At 42.3% G+C, this 22,476-nt stretch overlaps 1 long non-coding RNA gene across 3 annotated transcripts in view; it reads left to right on the top strand.

Moving 5' to 3' along the window:
* The window catches only part of LOC309377155, a 180,295-nt gene extending 166,212 nt beyond the window's left edge, over positions 1-14,083 (top strand). For all 3 annotated transcript variants that reach the window (XR_014171440.1, XR_014171441.1, XR_014171442.1), the window contains exons 2-3: positions 13,869-13,943; positions 13,993-14,083. This is a non-coding gene — a long non-coding RNA (uncharacterized lncRNA). The remainder of the gene's footprint in view (positions 1-13,868; positions 13,944-13,992) is intronic.
* Positions 14,084-22,476: the final 8,393 nt, after the last annotated feature.

Here is a 22,476-nt window from a genome sequence, read left to right as displayed (position 1 = left end):
AATATTCTCTTGTATACATCTAGCTAGCACAGCGTTATGCTGATCTTGTTCTGATTCATTTTCCTTCCTTCCACCCACAAACCCCAGCGTCTGATCAAGAGTTGGGTGAGTTGATAATGCTACATTGTGTGTTTCATCCCTCCCCCCTCCCCACAACTCTTCGCTCTTTTACAAATATCATGACAGCATCCTGCATTTGTAAAGTAAATAATTAAACGTTCCAGAAAGTCTGATAGGACATAGTAATCTAACAGATGAAAGGCATTAAGAAATGTTTGTGTGCGTATGTGTGTTAAAATAACAAAATCACATTTAAAAAAAAGAAATTGAAGAGCATGTTCAGATGCGTCTTTTAAAGGTTTCCCTAAAATAGGGTTAATGTGTTAATCAAGTCATTTTAAATTGCTAATTAATGACAACTTAAGGGTCTTGGGCATAAATAATTAAATGTCCTATTTATGCAGGGTTTTTTCCCTGTGTTTTTTAAAATTTACACTTGCAAATGGGAAATGTTCAGGCCAGGAAATTGAGTTCTACAATGCACAGATTTAGATTCAATTAATTTTATTTATCTGTTTGTTCTACTGTATGAATAAAAATACAATCAAATCAGGTTTGCTTGCCAATTAACACTCGTTAATTGCCTTTCTGCAGCCGCAAGAATCTCAAATGCCAGAGAATGAGAAATAGTATAGGCAGTAGCCTTCCCCAACGCTGTGCCCTCCAGTTGCTTTGGAGTACAACTCCCACCAGCTCCTTCTGCCATGGCTAGTTTTCAGGAATGATGAGGATCCAACAATGCCTGAAGATCATAAGCTTAGCTTGTTTACAGATAATAAGGCAAACATTTAAAATTGGTCCTAGCTAGGTTGTGGACTGTCATCAAGTTAGAACCAGGAACTTGGAGTCAGGAATCTAACCAGAGATCAGAGCCAGGAGTTCTGGCCAACGAGCAAGGCAAAAGTAATAGCAAACGAAGAGCTGGGAAAGATTTATTGTTGAGACAAGGTTCCAGACAAAACCAGAACCCTTCACAGCCAATGACTGGGAATGGTAAATCCACTTTAACCTAGGTACTCTTTTCTGACATGATGGGAAGCCTGTTGTCTTCTAGCAGTTATTGGACTTCAGTTTCCACCATCTCCAACCATTGCTGATGGTGGCTCTGGCTGATGGAAGTTGGAGTTCAGCAACATGATGGCTATATGCTCTGCCTCCACAGCTAGAGGCAGTAGTACTTCTGAATACCACAGGTTATTGGGTTACCATAGGAATCTGATTGGCTACTGTGAAAACAGGATGCTGAAATAGATGGACCATTGGTCTGATCCAGAAGGCTCTTCTTATGTTCTTATGACATCTAAGGAACCATAGAGTCCCTCAGATCTGTTTCAATGGCCAGGGGTGATGCTCTAACTTGTAATCCTGGTGATTTGCCACATGGGTCAGCTGTTCACAAAGTTGTAGATACCCGATACCTGCCCAGAACCACTCTCTTTTCAATGCAGACTTCGGGCTTCCACATTTCAGTGACAACCTGCATGATGCTAAAATTCGGTGCCCTTACCTCTCATGCTCCATTCTACAGCATTGTTGTGGCTCTCTAAAACTCCCTCTGTTCTTTTCCAAACAGTAGCATAGGGACTGGAAGATCCCCCCCCCCCACACACCCCTGCACAACCTGACTTCCATGTAGATGGGATCAGACCTCACATAGCAGTGGTGATGCCCTCTCACAGTTAGCACAACACAGCTAAATAACATGTGTGGTCAAGCATATCCAAGGAGAAAGGTGTCATGGTGTCTAGTGCCGTGTGGCTCAGTCCTGTGGTTCAGATGCTGGCTCTCTGCATTCTGAGCCAGAGTAGGGGACCACAGGCAATGCTAGTCACTGAGGAATAATAGTGGGGAAGGGTTACTGCCTTCATATCCTGCTTATGGGCTTCATGGAAACATCTGAAAGGTCTTTAGGTGAAGTAGAATGCTGGCCAGGACAGACCTTTGGATCCAGCAGGGCTCTTATGTTCTTAGACCAGTTTGGTCAGAAGAAATAAAATATCTACCATCCATGATCTGATCATGGACAAGGTGTGCATTACAGAGACGTGGGTGGGTAGGTTGGGTGGCCCTGACCTGTCCCAGTTGTGTCCTTCTAGATGTACATTACAGCAACAATATAGCGTGGGGAGTTGGGCATCATTGTCACTTACAGGGTTTCCATCTCTTCACACCAGGAAGCCAATATGCATGGGCCAAAGAGATGTAACAGGGATCCTGATGCTTTGTCACTCACTCCACTACCCAAGGCAGCCACAGTGGTAGGGGTGGAGAAGCCGCCACTACTGTTGCAGGGCATCCACCCAGTCTTGTTTCTGCCACAGGGTGCACTTTGGTTCTGTGTTTGGGCGTGTTGTACTTGCCATGGATAGACAATACCCTGGTGAAGTTAGACTTGACAGTGGGAGTTCCAACCAGTCAGGCAGGACAGGGGTTGATTCATGTGGTCCACTTCTGTAGATGTATGGAAGCTCAGTGATTCCTGTATGCTCTGGGGGATTTTCTGGCTAGTATGACTGATGCTCCTGACAAGGTTCTGACTTCCCTATGGAATGGTGAAAAGGAAAGGACTATTTACAGGATTGCTATGACGTACCCTCTGGATGAAAACACAAGTGTTCGGAATTTGGTAACAAAGGTGATCCAACACAGGTTGCTATGTGGCAGTGAAGGCGGTGGGTGGGTAGGAAATAGAATCCACAAGCAAAATTAGCAAGCAGTGGGTCACAGGTCACATTCTTTGGAGACCAGAGGCACATTTCAAATTATGAGAATTATTTGGAAATATGTGTTGCTCATCTTTTATTTCCTGCACATACACTTTGGATAGCAGAGGAAGAAAGGCAAAGAACTACGGTAGGTTGTTGTTGGTTTTTTTTTGCAACCTGGCATACCAAAGATCTGACACATTGCTTTTCGAGGACAAGGCAGTCCGTGTTGGGTATTTTCGTCCCTACCCATCTCTGTTTCAAAGTCATATTTTAATCTGGTGTGTCAGGTAGAACATGAAACAATATTAATCTATGCTACATAAATAATTTCCTTCAATTATCAGGAAAGTGCAGGAAGACATGAATTTTCAAGGCTGATTGAGTTTTAATCTTCAAGTTCCAAAATTAATAATTTACTTTGGTGAGGCATATTCTCCCCCCCCCCCCATTTAGAAAATTAAAGGGTTGACTATTTATTTTCAACAAGCACCCCCCCACACACACACACACACACACACACACACACACACACACACACAGCAACACAAAACAAGGAATAGGTCAGGAATCATTTATACATTGTAAATGTGTGAATTATGAAATTGTTTGTGGCAGATAAAATGCTCTGAGTACAAAGCGAGTCACCCAGCTTCATCACAAAGCACAAGAGATTGACAATCTATTATGAATGCCTCACATCACAGATAAATATTTCAATGCAAATAAATAAAGGATGGGAAAGTGTTTCTCTTCTGAATGACTTTTTACAGCTCGCTGCACACAATAGTTTGGGGACTCTTCGACATCCCAGTCTCCTGTCCAAGGTTTGGCATCCCCCAAGGCTCTCTGCTCAGAAAACAACAACCAGGTTACACTGTGCATTCAATTTGGAGGTACAAAGAACCAATTAATCAGTTTCCTTCAAACAGAATGTAAAAACCAATCTTCAGTGCATTAGGACATTCATAGGCATTGTGAAACTGGGTAGGTTTTGTTTTGTGTTCCTGAGTAATTACTATAAAATGTACCATTCGTGTCAAATTTAATGACTTTTTTGTAGCAAAAGGAGTGGGGGAGGAAAAAGAAAAGACAATGTTGTCTCTACATTCATGGCAGCCTTTTTCTGCAGCTGAGTGGAATACAACGCAGGTGCACAGCTCATGAATTGGAACCAGTGCTTGTTTTATGCTATTACTTGTTGAGTAGATTTTTGATTTGTGCATCGTTTAAAATAAAATATTCCCAAACTAATACATTTAGATTTTGGTATGGCCAGTGGGAACATCATTATCATCATCATCACAATTATTTTGCATGTTTCGTAATATGCAGGTGATGAGAAGGTTTTAGGATGCCAGCATAGGAACCAATTTCTAGGGGCCAAAATAAAATATTGTGGGGCTTGGCTCCCACAAAGTTGATGGGCGTTCCCATTCAAATGGTGTGTGTCATGTGTATAAATGATGTATAAATGATTCCACATAAATGTCATGCGGTCGATTATGCAGGATGGGCTTATCTGGGCCCCCACAATATTTTATTCAAGTTGGCACCTCTGGATGCCACTGCCAACCTCAGTCTGCCCCCAGCCATCCTCCCACTGGCGGAGGAAGAGGGGCAGGGGGAGCACACTGCCCTCGGCAGCGTGATCCCGGTGGGGTGCCATTGCGGCTGTCCCCCCACCCGCACTGGGTGCCACGCCCCTGCAGGCAGTGCGCCATGCCCCCACCTGTTCTCCACTCCCCAGTGCCGGAGCATGAAGCTCTGCCACTGCATCCTCCACCCCCTCACCTTCTTACTGACATCTGGTCCAGGGGGTGGCAGTGTTTGTCAGCTCCTACAGAACACCATAAGAGGAGACAGCTGGATTAGGCAGATTCTGCACATGCTGCAGAGAGAAGTTATGAGCGGATGGGCCTCATCAATCTGTGAAAGTAGCCCACCTAGGAGAAGGGAACTGTCATCCTAAACCTCCATGGCTTTGAAGGGTATCATTGGGAGAAGAAAAGGCTAAGGAGTGAACCCTACACAAATCTGGAGTGGAGTCCCTAAGATGGTTGGATAGCACCTTGCATGCCTCCTTCCAGCAACTCCTGCAGCCAAGCTGGTGCCAAACGCATCACTCTGCTTTCTTTTGGACCACATCAGTGAGGCCAAGACATTCATCTGGGTAGTCCAGGAACTCCATACATACTGTGCAGACCTACGTCCCTGGAAGGTCACTTTGAGGTTGACTTGACCCCCGGAGGTGTACTTCATTGTGTCTTGTGCCAGATGGATGCCATCAATTTCTATTGTTTGGCTATAGGTAGCAAATTTGCCAGTATATACTATAGAGTTGCTTCTGCTGTTGCACTGAATTGGGGTAGAAAGAGAATTCTTTTTCTGTGGGGGGTGGGGAGGGGGAGTTATCCATGAAAAGCTTCTTTCCAAGAGTTACTGGAGAGTTTTTGAACTTCATTCTTACCTTTAAAACAAGGGGGTCCTTCTCAACATTAAATTTTCATTAATAGGTGTTCTACCAAGTGTTTAATCAATTGTTATCAATTATGCAGCAGGTGGATACTTTGCTTATGGCAAGATCAGGGTTGATTTTTAACGACAAGACTTAAGAGGAGTGGAAATCCAATATCAGTTGGTGTCTTTATTTCACCAAGGCCTCTGCTATAGTACAGTTTTGTGGTTCATGACTATCTTCATTACATGTGTGTGAGAGAGAGCATGTGTGTGTATTGCAAATTAGCAGAATTAGAGATCCTTGTAGACTGTGTACACCACATAGCAAATCAAAATAACACCTGGTGAATAGCTGGACAATGCTGTAATCTTCATGGGGAAGAAACATCCCTAGAATCAGTTTATTATCACTCATAATCATAATCACTCATAATAACTCATAATCACTCATAATACGCCCTTTTGGCATAGACCAGTCAAAAGAATAGAACATAAGAACATAAGAAGAGTTCTGCTGGAAGAAGGCAAAGGCCCATCTAGATCAGCATCCTGTTATCAGTGGAGCCAACCAGATGCCCACAAGAAGCCAGCAAGCTACAGGTTACATGGCAATAATGCAGTTCCAAAACTGTGTTCTCTGGGTACTGTCAGGGTAGGACCAAAGTCCAAGACTCCACTCAGCAGCATGACCAGGAGGAATCCCAAAGACAGCTTATCACTTTTTGAACTGAAGTAAAAAAAATAACCATGCAAAGTGTGTGTGTGTGTGATAATAGAAACATAAAGAAGTTGTCTCCAACTAAGTTCTACTCATCGTAGACCCATTGAAATTAATACACTCACATTCATTCTGTCCATAAATTTTAATAGGCCTGCACTGAATAGAACTAACATTGGATGTAACCCAACACCTTTCAGTCCAGAGTCTAAAACTACCCAACTACATCACTGGCTAATGCAGAGGTATTTGCAGGGTGGAATTGACAGATGAGAGTGCTCAATATCTTCTCTGTCCATCACTACTTCCCACCCCAACCTCTTTCTCAGCTGCCCTTTCCCTGCAGCCAGGCACCAAAGCTTACTACTGTGACAAAGAGGAAGCTGGGAAGGGCGCTGTTCACTCAAGTCCTGTTCTGTTCTAAGATGCATCACAAAATGCTGAATTTTAGAAGTCATATTATCAGGTCCAGAGAGGTTGGGGGTGGGTGGGGAGGAAATTGCTTGTATATGCTTATGGAGAAAACCTCCTGGGATCACAAATAGTATTATTCCCTGGACAAAGCAAAACTGTCAGCATTTGTGGCATTTAAAGAGTAATGGCGAGAGCAGACATGATCTGGTAGTTTCATGTACTGGGACCTATCTGCTCTGAGGACACAGGAAGGGATTAATATTGTATGATAAAAACAATTTATCATGAAATTTATGAGATGGCTTAAAAAGTATTTCATAAATATTGATTCACTGTTTCTCTTGCTATCTCTTCTCAAGAGCTGCCATTTTCTAAATATTTTGTACTTGGTTTTGTATTTGTTTATAATCACCCTACTTCAGAAAGAGCTGAGGGTGATGCACATCAAATACAAGAACAATATAGAATAAAACAGAACTAAAACTTATATACAGCACGAGCGTCTGTTATGTGCCTTGAACTTGCACAATTCAACCATATGCAGCTGAAGGCCAGCTGGTTGATATCCCACAAATTAAATGCAAGCTTAAAAACTTGTTTTGTCCCAGGTTTTCCAAACACATCCCACCCTCCCAGCTCTCTGCTTTGATGGTGATCAAGGTCTACTCCACCCATTGGTTCTGGGATGCTCTTGTGAGATCTTGTAGGGCCATCCGAGTTTCTGTGAGATCTTGTATGAGCATCCCTAGCCTTCTGGAACTGGAACAATGAGTGGTCCTTGCCTGGAAAGCAAGGCAGAGAACTGACAAAAGCTATTTTCACACTGGGAATACCAGCAATACCAGCTGCTCTTGTGCTTTGAGTACCTAGGTCACATAAAATGTAGGAATTTCTAATGTGGCATTGCAGTAAAGTGTTTTTTTTGGGGGGGCAAGGGGGCATTGATACAGTTTATTGATGGGGGCACTGATACAGATTCTTCCCTAGGTATGCGTCTGCATGTACGTAGTTAATTGTTCATAAGCAGTGTTAGTTCTTATGGAGAAACATCCACAAGGAAACCATGTTTTCTTATTTAGTTAGCATTTAATGGACAAACATTTGACTGGAAGCTGTGTTTGCACAACAGCCATCTTGACTGAAGAGCTTCCTTGAGAAACAAAAAAGAGGTAGCTCTGTTGTGGTGCCTCAGGAATGCCTTGGCATAGCAAGGCCTCAGAATGACTCAGCCAAACCAGAGTGATGAGTTCCAAAACAGAAGGATTTGATAAACTATGACTAGCTCTTCTAGTTGTTCTTAATGACCCAGCAATGTGTAGAATCTAAAATTTAGTGGCTTGGGGAATTCATTTCCCCAGGGTATGGTCTGGAGGCACATGGGTTTATGACCTTGCAGAAGCTTAGCAGGTCTGGCCCTGGTCAGCCTTGTAATGGGAAACCACCTGGGAACCACATGTGAGGTCCATATTGCAAGAAAGGTAATATATACATGCATGCCACTCAACTGTCCCATTTTTACTGGGACAGGATTTACAGAAGCTGCCCCAGCTTGTGAAAGTAACTCCCAATGTACTGTTTGGGCTAACACTGCCACTGCTGCACCATGGCATCTGCCTGCTTCCCAGGCCCAGGCCACTAGCTTTTCCAGAAGCATGATGATGCACTTCTGGTGCAATGTGGACTCTGACTCTGTGGCTGCCACTTCTGCTCTGCCATGGTTTTTGCCTGTAACCACAGGCTATAACCCACAGGCAGTGGTGGAGAGAGTGGGGGGGGTGAGGGAGGGAGAGAGAGAGAGAGAGAGAGGGAGCTGGTCAGGATAAGGTGGCAGGTGGCAAGCAGGCAAGTGGTGGTGGTGGGTTTCCTCTCGGGAAATGTTAGAGCATATGATAAATGTAAGAAAATAAAAGTATTTAATGAATAAATTCCCTCCAAAGGACATTTATAATGACCCTATCCACTATCAAATGGATGAGGCCATATTGCGTCTACTACAAGGCACATGCCTAAGCATTGTGGGTTATATCCAATTACATTTTATTCATAGTTGATCCAGGAAAATTAACCGACTGGTACTGACAAGTTTGCAAACTTTCATTACTGGCCGTCAACCATATTTTTAAAAACTACCCCAAAGCCATTGAAGGTCGTCTGGTGGAGAAGTTCTTCTGTGTTTCCATGTAAGATTCCACAGGGCCCACAACTGTAGACGATGCTGTAAGTGGCAAAATAACTGTGGCAGTGAATAGATGTAATTATGTGTAGAACTAGTGACACGCCACATACAATTCTGAAGCTACAACACAATCAGAGTGTCAATTATTTAAGCCATAATTAACATAGCTCTGCATGTCTTTCCAGAGCTCACACAGAACACAGAGCATTGTTAGAGTGGAAGAAAGGGGGAAATAAAATATTAATGGGGGATGGCTTTGTTCTCGGCACAGCGAGATCGAGGTGGTTGTAAAAACTGGATTCCTGCAGTTGCTACAGCTTTAATTAGGAAGGTCGCTATCTTCCTACACTTCCTTGGATTTCTTTAATTTCCACAGAGGAAAACGGCTTCTGAATTTTATTGAACACAGTTGAATTTTGATTTTCAAAAAATCAAAACAGACACATTTCTTGGCATCTGTTAGGAGTACTAGGTGTTATTTGCTCTTTAGAGATAAAGCTGTTTTTTTATAGCTTCTGAAAGAAAGGGAAAAAGGAGGGGGCAAATATATTCGTAGTGGGAAAACCTGCTCTACAGGGATATCATAGTCAGCAGGAACACACACACACACATGCACACAACCATCCTAATTCAACCCAAGCTTAAATCCATTTCAGGTTTAGGAGTTACAATAGATATTGTATATAGTTCTGCAGGGTCGATATAAACACTGCCTTCAACTGTTTCTGTACTTGATGCAAAAGATATGTAACAATGCATATAAAAACACAATGGCCCTGATCCTACACACTCACTAATACACACACTCTGCTACTGATGCTAAGGTAAAAAAGTCTGTAGGATAGAAGCTGTTGGACTTAGTCCTGAAGACAAGTCTTGTCGTTGGGTGGTCTTGGGCAAGTCAATGGGCTATGATTATAACTATTTATTAAATTTATTAGTCACTTTTTTTTGACACAGCATCTCAAAGCAGCTTACAATCATTTAAGCAAAAAATGAATACATGCATACATTTAAACCAGCCCAGAACCCCACTACTATGTTAAAACTTCCCATCCACACAAAAAAGCCACAGATAGTAAAAAACCAAAGGCCTGATTAAAAAGGAATGTCTAAAGATATGTAATTGTTGGAGCCCAGTGATCTTCCACATAGAGAGCATTCCAGAAGTAGGAAGCCACCACTGAAAAGAACTAAATGGAAGGAAAGTAAACATTAGGGCAGCCCATTCCTCCTGTAAGATTGCATCATTCCAGGTACTTTGGACTACAACTCTCATCCGCCCCAGCCAGAAATAGATGTGGATTAGGGATGATGGGAGTTGTAGTCCAAAACATCTAGAGTGCACCAGATTGAATAAGGTAGCGTTCAGACTGAATTCCCAAAGAGCTATAATATGTAGGTTCTGCATTTCTGTTGGCACAAAAGACTGCAAGAGCTTCTTGCATCGCTGATGCAGTAACATCTTCATTTGGTTTTGGTTTCTCACTCGACACTCTTGGCCAAAGTGTGAAAAGCTAGAGGCAGACCCATCCACACTGCTGCTGCTTTGCTTGACAGGACTGGATAGGGCAGGGCTCGTGGTGAGGTCAAAGTGGTGTGTTTGCCCTGGCAGAACAGTCGCCACCCATCTGGCAGTCCCATCAGTTCAATCATGCAGCCTTGAGCTTGCCATTACCTTGCTCTGTTCCAGTTCCATCAAGGTAATCAGCAGAGGCACTGGTATTGGGAGGATGGCTCTACCCCACACTTCTACTGGTGTGAAACCAGCCTTCCATGAGTGGAAGAGGCTATCTGCATGTACAGGGCACCTTTGAATCTAATATTGTGGAAATGGAAACCATGCAGCTAGATTCCCTTCCTCTCTATAAAATTGAGTGGGAACTTCCAGTGTCATGAAGTTCTGAGTTGCCCCACCTCACCAGTGGAGACCAATGAGGGAGACTAGCAGGCAAGGAAATGCAGAATCTTGTGATGTCAGAATGCAGGAGGGAGGCAAATTTATATACAATGCCTTGTTTGGCTCCCAGTCTCATAATCTGTGGTTGTTGTGCCATGGGAGCCATATAACTAGCTTTGATGCTGCACCACGCTCAGCTTGGCGGATCGGCCTCCACTGCTCCCTCAGTATTGGGTGGGCTGCACCCCCTGCTAGGGAATATTGAAGGGGCTGATGGCACCTCTGCTCCTTAGAGTTGGCACACCTGACGATTGCTATAAAATAGCTTTTTTTTCTTTTCAAAAAATATAGTTTGAAAATAATTATAACGTGTAATCGGAAACATGGTTTTCAGGAGAACCGCAAAATGTGCAATATTTTTTAAAGGAAAAGCTTTTGCAGGCAGGGGGAAAAATCTACATTAGAAAAAGAAGAGCTTCCAGCTGTATAAAGATTGTGATATCTATTAAAAACAGCCACATTTGAAAAAGAGTTAATCATTTAAATGGGAAAGCAAAGTACAATTAGAACTAAATTGGTCCCTCTCCAGGGATTCATAAAATGAAACATGCAAAATCAGACTTAGGGATAAGAGAAGACAAGTTAGCCCTAATTTGACCATGGATAGCGTAACCACTTCTCTGGCTGTCATTTGCTAATATAGTCATCTATCTAATGATGTGCGTTTTTAGCAATGCTCAGGAGAGTATACTCTTAATTTATTGACCTTCAGGAAAATGCAATTTAGATTTATTTATTTTCCTCATTTGTAGAATTCAGTTCAATACCATGAATGATGCCCATTCTTTTCTTATCGGTGGATTATTTAATTACGACTTATGTTTGGCTAATGTTCCTAATATCTACTATATATTTTGGAAAGTTATTGTGTGTTCGCAATGCATGTAGACACCACTTTAGATATTGTCAGCAAAATTTGCATGATGGGTCCTGAAATCAAGGACTGGGTTTCATCTATGTTTAGATACAATTGGATGACATTTAGAATCAAGATGGTGGACTGAACCTTTCAGAACGGCATCAATGTGAACCACTAATTTAAATGTTGTTAGGAGACTTCTATCCCACCACAGAACTACAATTCAGAATCACTGTTCACTTTTTTATTTGTCTCAGATAGCTAGATAGAGGGGGAACTTTTTCAGCTCAAAGGCCACATTGCCTCTTGGTCAATGGCCCAGGGGTCACATGTCAGTCATGGGCAGGGCAAGAGGCAAAAGTGGGCTACAGTATCAGAGGTAGCAGAAGTTAGCAATGTAAGAGTCAGAAGCTTCTATAAGCACACACCCCCTACACTGTCAAGCAGGCAAACAAGAAGCATAATTACATTTCAAGAACCCATTTTAGTCAAGCAAAAGCATTTGAGGTGGGCATAGAACAGGGCCAGTGAGAGATGTGGCTTGCAGAGGGGCTGTGGCCTGGGGAAATTCCCAGGGGCCAGAGAGGGAGACCCAGAGGGCCACATTCTGCCCATTTGGTTGAGCTTTCCCACCCAATATGCATGTGTATGTGTGTAATATAATAATATAATATTATTTATGAGCATGTGTAAGTACCCTGAGTCTGCAAGTTGAATTTTAATACTGTTTTCAAAGGTGTTTGAGTGCTTCTCTCCTCAAGACATTTGCATTAAAATTTTCCAGGGCCTCTCCGCTGTTCTCCGCCCCTCCAGCTTTCATCTGTAGCCTCGCTCACTAACCTGCTTTGCTGTAGCATTATTCCCGGATGCACTGCCTCATGTAAATCAGGAAAAACATCTGGAAATCATGTTTCAGCATCAGCGATTCGACAGTACCTTCTGAAGGCAGAATTACCAGGAGCAATGCGAGAGCGTTGGGTGAGACACCATGTCAGTCCTGGGGGGCCAGAACCTGCAATGACTGGCATGGAAACATGACAGGGAACAGGCAGCCCCTGGAGTCAGCCGGTTCCTTTTGTGCTGGCAGGGACCTGGTTTTTAAAAGGGCTTCCAAACCCTCAGTTAGTTTACACAAACTATTTGTGAACTGAAATGGGTTTCCTCTTGGCTATCAGCTTGGGCATCACTCTCAGAGTGGCAGCAGGCCTCAAAGGTTAAAAGATTCTGGCTGCATTCACATGGCAATTTATTCCATTTTTCAGCTCAAGTGTTGTATTCCCAGAAGTGGGCAGGGCCAGAGGCAAAAGTGGGTGGAGCAACAGGCGTGCCTTGAAATAGAGGTCAGAGGTTTCTGCATACCCACCAACTTCTGCATCCTCCATCAAGGCATGCAAGAGGCATCAACCCAGTTCCAGAACACATCCCAGCCAGGCAAAAACACTTGAAGAGTGCACACAGCAGGGTATTTGAGGTCTTATTGCCCAGGGAGGGAGATCATTGAAGTTTTCTGGTTATAGTAGAATGCAAACCTCACCATCACTGAAGGTTAAGCATGCTCATGCTCAAAGAGTGGAAGAGGGCAACTGGGCCCTAAGCCCCACCCAAATGCTCTCACATGCTTTCCCCCCTCAGTCCCCCTCAGTCCTCATGTTCAACAGGAAAAGGTCTGCAAGAGGCTTCTGCCCTGCAGAGGTTTCCCAGTCACACAGAGGACTCTACTGATGATCCGGTGAACTTGGATAGAAGCCTCCTCCTGCAGATCTTCCCTGCTTAACCTGGGGATTGTCAGGTTTTTAGCAATGGGACCGCACCCAGAGGCAAGTTGGGGGGTGGGCTTTGCATGTCCACAAACAGGAGCTTGCAGATTTAGGCAAGTACCTGAACATGCCTCAACAGTCTGTTATTGGTATATCTTTCCTTCCTAAAAATCCAGAGCTTCCCTAAATCATCTAAAAACTGAGCCGACTGAAATACTTCAATCAGAGTAAGCACGGATGTAGAGTGGATAGTGTTCTTGCCTTGGGATGGAGAAACCCAGGTTTCTGAAGCTCACGGGATGAGGTCAGTATCTCTCAGCTTTGCCAACTATACAGTTTCATAGGTCCAAGATGGATAAAATAAGAGAACCCTATTGATTTTGAGCTCCTGGAAGAGCAGGACACCACAGCCATTTTTATTTATTTAGTATATTTTTATTAAAGATTTCTTGGTTTACAAAAGTATGTGCAATGTCTCTTTTTTCAAGTTACATTTTCTACAGATCAGTTTCATTTGTTGAGACATTAGTATTGCATTGGGAGAAAGAGGTGGAGTGGGGAATGGTGAGTGGGGTGGGGCTGGGTGGCAATGCTTCTATTCTACTTATTGTATGTGTGGGGTTTTGTGTCAGAGTTGCTTGTGCGGTTTCTCTTTACTATTCGCTTGTATTCCTTTGGTGGTGAGAGAGGTTGGGGTTGGCCTAGGGTGTGGTTGTTTGTTTGTGATTGGCTGTGGTGAACCTTGTTTTCGTGTGTGAGTGGGGTGTGTGTGTGTGTCCTTTTGGATCAGGTTAGCCAGATTGATTCGAATGCTGATGGCGGGTTCTTGTTGTTGTCTTGTTGGGCTGTGTATGTGATAAAGGGTAACCATATTTGGGTGAAGGCGTCTTCTTCTATTTGTCCCCAAGTCAGTTTCAGTTTGTTGGTTAGTTTTTCTAATAAGGCTGTTTCCCATACTATATGATACCATTGGTACCACAGCCATTTTTGAGAAAACAAAAACATGCAATCACAACATTGCAAGATTAACTCTGACTGCAAAACTTGAATTTCTTGTTTACAGAACTCACAAACCTTTTGTTTGTTTTGTGTTGCTTTAATTGACACACTAATACCACTTATGCATTATGTGTTTAGAACTGGCATTCTATCATCTTACAGGAGGCCTAAAACACTATTGTGCCTCGCCTTCTGAGCAAACTTAGGCAGAGCTCTCCACAGAGCAGCAGGGCTAATTCAGATGGACACATGAGGTGATTTCACAAGGATGGCCTATGATAAATTCATATGTACTGAGCATTGTGGCCTGTGTTGGGAGCTTGGGAGCCTGCTTCCTGGTGCTTAAGAATTCCACAAATCTGGAGAGGGCCTAATTGAAACCAGTGGAGAATTTACAAGTAAGAAAAGGAGGGGAATTAGGTCCAGGAGAAAACTTATAGTTACACACAGACTGTACTGTCTCCATCTTTGAGAGAAGTTTCAGAAAAGAGATCAAGTTTGACAGCAATTATAATTCATGGGATGAACAGCTGAAGGGACATTATGTAGAAATTCCAGTGAGAAAACAAACAGGGGTCACAGAACACATTGCCCATTCTCAAACAGCAGAATATAATAGCATTAGTTAGATTAAGTGCAAAACATTATCTCTAATGCTTATTAAAAAATAATGTGGGTGTGGAGAAACTAGTCACATTCATTTGTCTGTGCTACACACTTGGGATGCATGATAAATAAGAAATGGTGGACTCCGAACAGCACAAGCTGATTGCCTTCAGCACAAAAAGTCGATACAGTTCGGGGGCAGAGAAGTCTTGCACGAGTGCATTATTTGATTTGATTATTTAATTTCTACACCGCTAAATATATTAAAGCTATCTCTAAGTGGTATACAAAAAACTGAAGCAACAAATAACTTAAACAAATTATTGCAAAAATACAGTTACGTATAAAAATGTTACATTAATACAAAGTTACACACACACACACATTCATCTTCCTTCTGACACACCCTTCCTCTCACCCTCTGGGTTATCACACGAGTCACAGTGCAACTAAAAGTCCAGAATGATGCACTCATGCAGTAACTCAGGGCAGCACATCTGTGTTGTGCATTGATGTGCCCAAGTCAAATGTGGCAAGAGATTGTGTGTGTGGTGAGCTCTGGATGGTGAACTCACACTAGAGATGGGCAAATATGTCACTCTTATTCTCTGTGTTTCTCATTTCCCCCCATCTTAAATTTAATTCTCCTGATCTTCACATCAGTTTCTGATTTTTCTAAAAGACAACAAAAATCCTCAGGAGAATTCACCTGCATTTTAATGCAAATCTCTTCTAATATGCAATTTTCCTAATACAGTATGGGTTTGTTTTTTAGCAATTGCCCCTAATATGATGCATTTTTCTATGCTATTTTCACTAATACACACACAATCTAACACATTGTAATGCACATTTTGTATGCATCACTTATCTGAAGAACTGCATTGCACAATTCAAAGGATGGCTGTGTTTCAGTTGGCACATTGATTCTGAAAGTGTAGATTAGGTAGGTTCTTCTTTAAATGTGATCTGAACCAATTTTCTTCTCAATTCCTATCTTACACAATCCAAAACAAATTTTTCTCTGTGTGAACGTAATTGGGGATTAAGCTTTTAGAAGCTGCCAGGCATATTTACATAGAAACAAGTTTTATTCAGGTTCATTGGAGTTACATCCAAGTGCAGTGGTACCTCACGTTACAAACACCTCGGGTAACAAACACTTGGGGTTACAGACTTTGCAAACCCGGAAGTAGTACCTCGGGTTAAGAACTTTACCTCAGGATGAGAACAGAAATCATGTGCTGGCGGCACAGGAGCAGCGAGAGACCCCATTAGCTAAAGTGGTACCTCAGGTTAAGAACGGTTTCAGGTTAAGAACGGACCTCCAGAACGAATTAAGTTCGTAACCAGAGGAACCACTGTAGATGTATTTAGGAACTAGGGATATATATATAATTTTCTGAGTCAAAACATCAGACTCGTACTCTTAGTTCCACTGAGAATGATCTCTTTACAAGGTGCATACAGATAGCCGTCGGATGCCCATCAAACAGTATGCTGTAGATGAATGCTTGGGGTACTTATTACTGAGATGTTTTGTCAGCTAGCATCTTTGGTGTTGCTGTTTATGATAATGGGTTTTCTTTTCTGTTTCCCCACCAAGGGAGCTGTCAGGCTGACTCCTCTCTTTTGTCAGGGCTAGAAACTTTTCAGTCCTACTTCCTTGCACTGCTGTTCACTCTTACATCTGCTTGATGTTTGTTTTTCACTGCCCGTTAACCAGCACGCAACAGGAGAAGTCAATAGCAGAGGAGGCACGAGAAGTTAATACTCCTTCAACAGCTATCATTGTGGTGCTACCTGAACCACCTCATAGCCTAAGTAAATGTATTTTAAAAAGTGGGGTGGAGCAATGAGAAATTCAGGTGTCAAGAATGTGGTAAAGTCAGGCCACTGGAGAGAGTCTAAAATCAGCACCCATTGACACCATCTACTTCCAGTGACTGTGACTAACAATGGGTGCATTCACACGTGGCAAATATTGCATTAGTTTTCCTGATTATATTGCTAGTACTTCTGTCCCATTTGCCAATGTTTCATATTACAGTACCTGTTGCATTACAGAATGGTGGCTTTTTGACTCATATACCAGCATGTCGCTGTAACAATGACACAACAATGAACATCTCCGAATAACATTGCTACTCCCCCACTCTTTCTGAACATGTGTGTTTCTGCTCCCCCATGGAAATGTCAGGAAAGAACTGTATGTCAGCGTACAACCCAGCCAGATGGGCGGGCTGTACATAATAAAATTATTATTATTAACCCCAAATTTTGTCAAATCAATATTTTCTAGAATTGAATAAAGCAGAAATGAGCACTAAACATGCACTGTATTCCATTAGTTTTCAAATGTTAGTTTACATTGTGTGAAAGCTCAAATACAATGCATAAATTAATAGTTAAGAGAGCTCATTAACGAGCTTGGGTCTGAAACGTCTTATATCTTCACTGATCCTTTACTGCGAATGCAACAAACTCTCTATAAATTATGAGAAGACAAAAATTTTGGTCTTCTCGAATGGTTGGAAATTAGAGAAATGGAAAATAAGAGGGCAAGAAATCCAACAAGTGAAAATCTATAGGTATCTGGGAATTTTATTCCAGAGCAATTTAGGGTGGGCAACCCATCGCACAAATGCCATAAAACAGGCAAAGTGCACCTCATCAGCAGTTGCCCGTTTTTATTATCAGAAAGGTAATCAATTTATTCCTGCGGCCAATCAGATATTTCAAACAAAAGTGCAATCCCAGATATTCTATGGAATCCCGCTATGGGTCCAAGCATATAACAGTGATTTAAAAAAGATCCACTCCAGCTTTCTGAGACGTATTCTTGGACTCCCAGCTATGATCAAATATGAAACAATGTGTGCAGAAATAGGCATACACACAATGGAATATTGGGCATGGTCCACCTCAATAAAGTACTGGTTACGCTGCCATTTTCGCTGCCCTCCATCAAGTCTGCTCGCTGATTTGCTCAATGACTCCTATAAATCAAGATGGTATCAGCACCTCGAAAAAAAGATTGAATCTTTAGGCATCGAGCTGGAGCCCCTGTACAATTCTAATGAGCAATACATTTTCCATAATATCCTAACTAGACTAAAGGATGTCGAGAGACAAAATATTATGGCAGCTGTAAACAAAATTTGCTCCCCTATATTCTATGATTTAAATATCTTAGATAGCAGAGCCAATTACGTCACTAAATTAATAATCCCAGCCCAACGTAGGGCTTTTATGCTGGCCCGTTTGAATGTTTTTCCCTCAGCATTTGTCAGGGGAAGATATCAAAACATTCCTAGAAACAAGAGATTCTGCAGATGTTCTATGAATGTCCCGGACACTGTAGAGCATATTCTCTTTCATTGCCCATTGTACAGTACGCTCCGTCAACGCGTGCTGTCCCCTCTCTTGGGTGGTCTGGAACCCCAGCAAGGTGAATGTGTGGGACTCTACCTATCCGACGTTGACCAAAGGGTAACGGCGGGGGTAGCCGAGTTTTTGGCAGCAGTCCTCCAAGGAGCAGGTTAACAAAGAAAACCATTGATTCTATATGTATATATATATATATATATGTATGTAGCCAACTGCTGCCCTTTTATATATATTTTAAGGCTTTTATATGTTATTTTCTCTTCTATGGTTTTATTCGCATAATGCCTAATAAAGGTTTGATAAGTAAGTAAGTTAAGAGAGCTAGAATAAACTGCCATGTGAATGCAGCCAAAGACTAATGAGCATGGATAAAGGAGACCCCCTTCATCTCCCAATATCTTGCATTACCCAGTAATGGCAGCTTTGCGCACAGAAGATCCCAACTTTAGGCAGGTTTAGCAAAGACCCCTGCTGAAAACAGCTGGAGAACTGTTGATGGTGTAGACCAGGCTTCCTCAACCTTTTGGCCTACAACTCCCATGATCCCTACCTAGCAGGACCAGTGGTCAGGGCTGATGTTCCTATGTTGTAGTCTCAAAACATCTGGAGGGCCGAGGTTGAGGAAGCCTGGTGTAGACAATACTGAGCTAGTTCATCCAATGCAATATAAGGCAGCTTTCTCTCTTCCTTTTATTATTACATTTGCACCCTGCCTTTTCTCCAAGGAACTCAGTGGGGTATACAGGCTGTTCCCTTTGCCCTATTTTATCCTCACAACAACCGTGGTTAGTCTAGGCCAGTGTTTCCCAACCTTGGGCCGCCAGCTGTTTTTGAACTACAATTCCCATCATCCCTTACCACTGGTCTTGCTAGCTAGGGATGATGGGAGTTGTAGTCCAAAAATAGCTGGAGGCCCAAGGTTGGGAAACACTGGTCTAGGCTAAAAGATGCTGACTGCCTCATATCCCTCATATCTAAAGGATACCTTTGCAGTGGATTGCTTTTGTTTTATTGCATATATGAATACAGTGGACAATACTGGTCTTTGGGTGGCTTATAATATCTTTTGGTTGATTCAGTAGCTCGACTACATATCCTGTCTTCTGATTCCTTGGATGCTGATTCTCTCTCTCTCTCTCTCTCTCTCTCTCTCTCTCTCTCTCTCTCTCATCATGTCTGCTATGCTTACCTGTACTGGGCATTAGTTGTAATGGGTGGGTGAAAGAGTTGGGGGGGGATAATTTGGCATGGTGGTTCTGTGTAACATATTATGAGTGGTAGGTTGTATGGATCATATCACAAATACCTAATAAAAATAATTTAGAATCAAGACTGTGATTATCTCCTCACCTGTACTAGAAATCAGAAACAATTGGAGCATTCATTCTCCTTTAATGGTGTGCGTGTGTTGTAAGAAGTGTTGGCCTATTTTCAGCAACAATTATGAGAGCAGCACAACATCCCGTCTGACATTCCCTCCTCGCCTCTCCTCCCAAGTCTCTCTGGGCCTCACCATTTCACACAGGCTTGCTTTAGGCATTTATTAAATATGCACCTTCCAGTAGGCTTTAAAAATACCAACTAATCTCATCAGAGGCTGGAGACCTCCAGATATGTAAATCCACATCTGTTCTTCTTCAAAGGGAGGAAGAGAGGGGAGGAAAGAGAGAGAGGGGAAAAAAGAGATTCTCCTGGATTACTCGAGGAGAAATGCATCCCACCCGGATGTAGCCACTGAACCAGAACTCCCATGGCAAATGTGCCACCTCAAACTCACCAAGATCCAACGACAATGAAATTACACTTAATGTAATTCACTGTTCGCTTTAAGAACCAATTAAGTAAAAGGCAGCTCAGCACATGCCTAAGGCTGTTAGCTCCAACAGGGGGTGGTGGAGTGAGTGGAAGGGGGAAAAGGCAGAATTCTTTTTTTTAAAGGGTTATGTTACTATTAACATACGGAGGAACTGTAGGTGGTTGCTCCATCACAGTGTGGCAAAATAGCATGATCTGTTAACAAGCAACCATACCCACTCCTCCTCCTCCTCTCTTTATTAGTGCAATGTAGATATTAGCTGATGAGAATAGATAGCAATAGAAGTAGCTATCAGAGCAGTATTTTATTATCATTTCCCTTTCATTTTAAAAAAGAAGTTTCTTTTAGGAATATAGGACCATAGGAAGCTGGCTATGTCAGATCATGGGTCCATCTATTTCAGCATTGTTCACACATACTGCCAGTAGCTCTCTGGGGTTTTCAGACAGAGGTCTCTCCTAGACATAAGAATATAAGAAGAACCTGCTGGATCAGGCCAATGGCCCATCTAGCACAGCATCCTGTTCTCACAGTGGCCAACCAGATGCCCGTGAGAGACCTGCAAGCAGCATTCAAGCACAAGTGCCCACTTCCTTCCTGTGGTTTCCAGCAACTGGCATTCAGAAGCATTATTGTTTCTGCCTGTGAAGGTAGAGCAAAATCATAATGGCTGCACAAAAAGATGTGAATATTAGGGGGAGATTGGTATAGAAATGCATATTTTGGTGAACATATCACATAAAATGCATGACATTTCGGAGTATTTCTTGCAAAAAAGGAGTGCACATCTGGCAAAATGGCATACAAAAATATGTATATACTGGAAGAAATTTGTACCCAAAATGATGGATTTTCATGAGGACTTTTTTAAAAAAAGAAAAGAATCTCAAAGTGATGCAGAATCTGGAGGCCTGAACTTAACACGGCAACAACGAGAAACTGAGGAAAAACTGAAACTGACATATCTGTCCATCTGCAGCAGAATCAAAAAAGAAAAGAAAAGAAAAGAAAAGAAAGAAAGAAAGAAAGAAAGAAAGAAAGAAAGAAAGAAAGAGAGAGAAGAAATCTTGGGTGTGATGGATTATGCTATATAATACTATAGAGATATAGATATAGATATCCAACATTGGTCATACACACACAGAGTAAAAGCAGTGAAAACAATGGAATTAAGTAACTTAAGTCCATTAATTTCAGTGGGTCTACTCCAAGTATGACTTGATATCACCCTTAATCTCACAAAGAAGATCCTGGTTTGCTCTTGAAAAGTCAACACTCCCTACCAAAGCAGCGCTAGATCTCCCACTGCAAACAAACCACATGGAAAGAGAAAGGAAAGATGAAACAAGTGACCCTTGTGAATGGACTCTAAAGCTTTTAATTAACACCCTCTGAAAAGCATGGTGTTTCTCCCCACCAACTAATAAGAAGCAAGAGTGTGGGGTCTTTGTTGGTGCTCAACTCTTGCCTGCACTCTAAGAAACTGAGAAAAGACTAATCAGGGTTGTTTTAAAGCCATTTTCTACTTGCTGGGTTTCAATCTCTCATTAATTCACTCTTAGCTCACATCATTGTTTAGTAGTGTTTGAAAATCACCAAAGAAACAAGGATTTCCCTTCATCCTGCCCATCAAAGGTAATGCTCTTGAAGATGATACCATGCTGAAGCAAGGATCTGAGAGACAAGGCCAGGAGGCGTGGCTCAGCTCAATTTCCCCCTTTGGCCTCTGGTAAGGGCCAGGGCTGGTGTTTTGTGTTTTGTACCTGATGAAAGGTAGATGGGAGAGTTGAGGACCATAGCTGATCAAAGTTCCTTAGGCTAATTACTTTAAACCAGTCATTCCAGGAACTACGCTCTTCTTGAAGCTTCCCAGAGGTCTAGTGCAGGTAAACAACAACAGCCACAAAGGATGTATATCAAAGGTCGAAACCTGATGGTTAATGAAAGCTCCCGTATATGTGACCAAGCAACACCAGGGCCACTTAATGCCCTTGTTCAGAATAACAACTTCATATGCATCACTGGATGACATATAGCATTTCATAACTTTCAGCTGAACTTGTTTACAGACCATGTATCCTGCTTTCTAGATGACAGCCTTCTCTCCTAAGGGCCTTCAGAGGACAATCCTCTACTTGAAGGTGCCCTCTACTTGAATAACACCCTACAAATGGAGATCAGAGTCCTTGAAATTGTCTATCAACAGTTAGCAACTGGACTGCACACAGAGCAGGATACACACAGGTCACCTGATCACAGCCTTCCCAACTTAGTAAAGATGGATTGCCTTACCGTTAAACTTATTTCTAGATGTGTGTATGTGCAGATCAATCAGCATGGGCACATTTGGTCCGTGCTCTATTCCTTTCTTCTTTTCTTTTCTTTTCTTTTCTTTTCTTTTCTTTTCTTTTCTTTTCTTTTCTTTTCTTTTCTTTTCTTGCGTACTGAAGTCTCCAGGTTTGATCCCCACACCCACAGTATCTCCAGGAGAAATTGAGAAGGACTACCATCTGAAAACCTAGAAAGCCACTGCCAGTCACTGAGTTGGCAATACTG

Source organism: Podarcis melisellensis (assembly GCF_964234715.1).
Source record: "Podarcis melisellensis genome assembly, chromosome: 8".
Taxonomy (NCBI): domain Eukaryota; kingdom Metazoa; phylum Chordata; class Lepidosauria; order Squamata; family Lacertidae; genus Podarcis; species Podarcis melisellensis.
The sequence above is the reverse complement of the archived record's forward strand: the minus strand, read 5'-3'. Positions and strand labels throughout refer to the sequence as shown.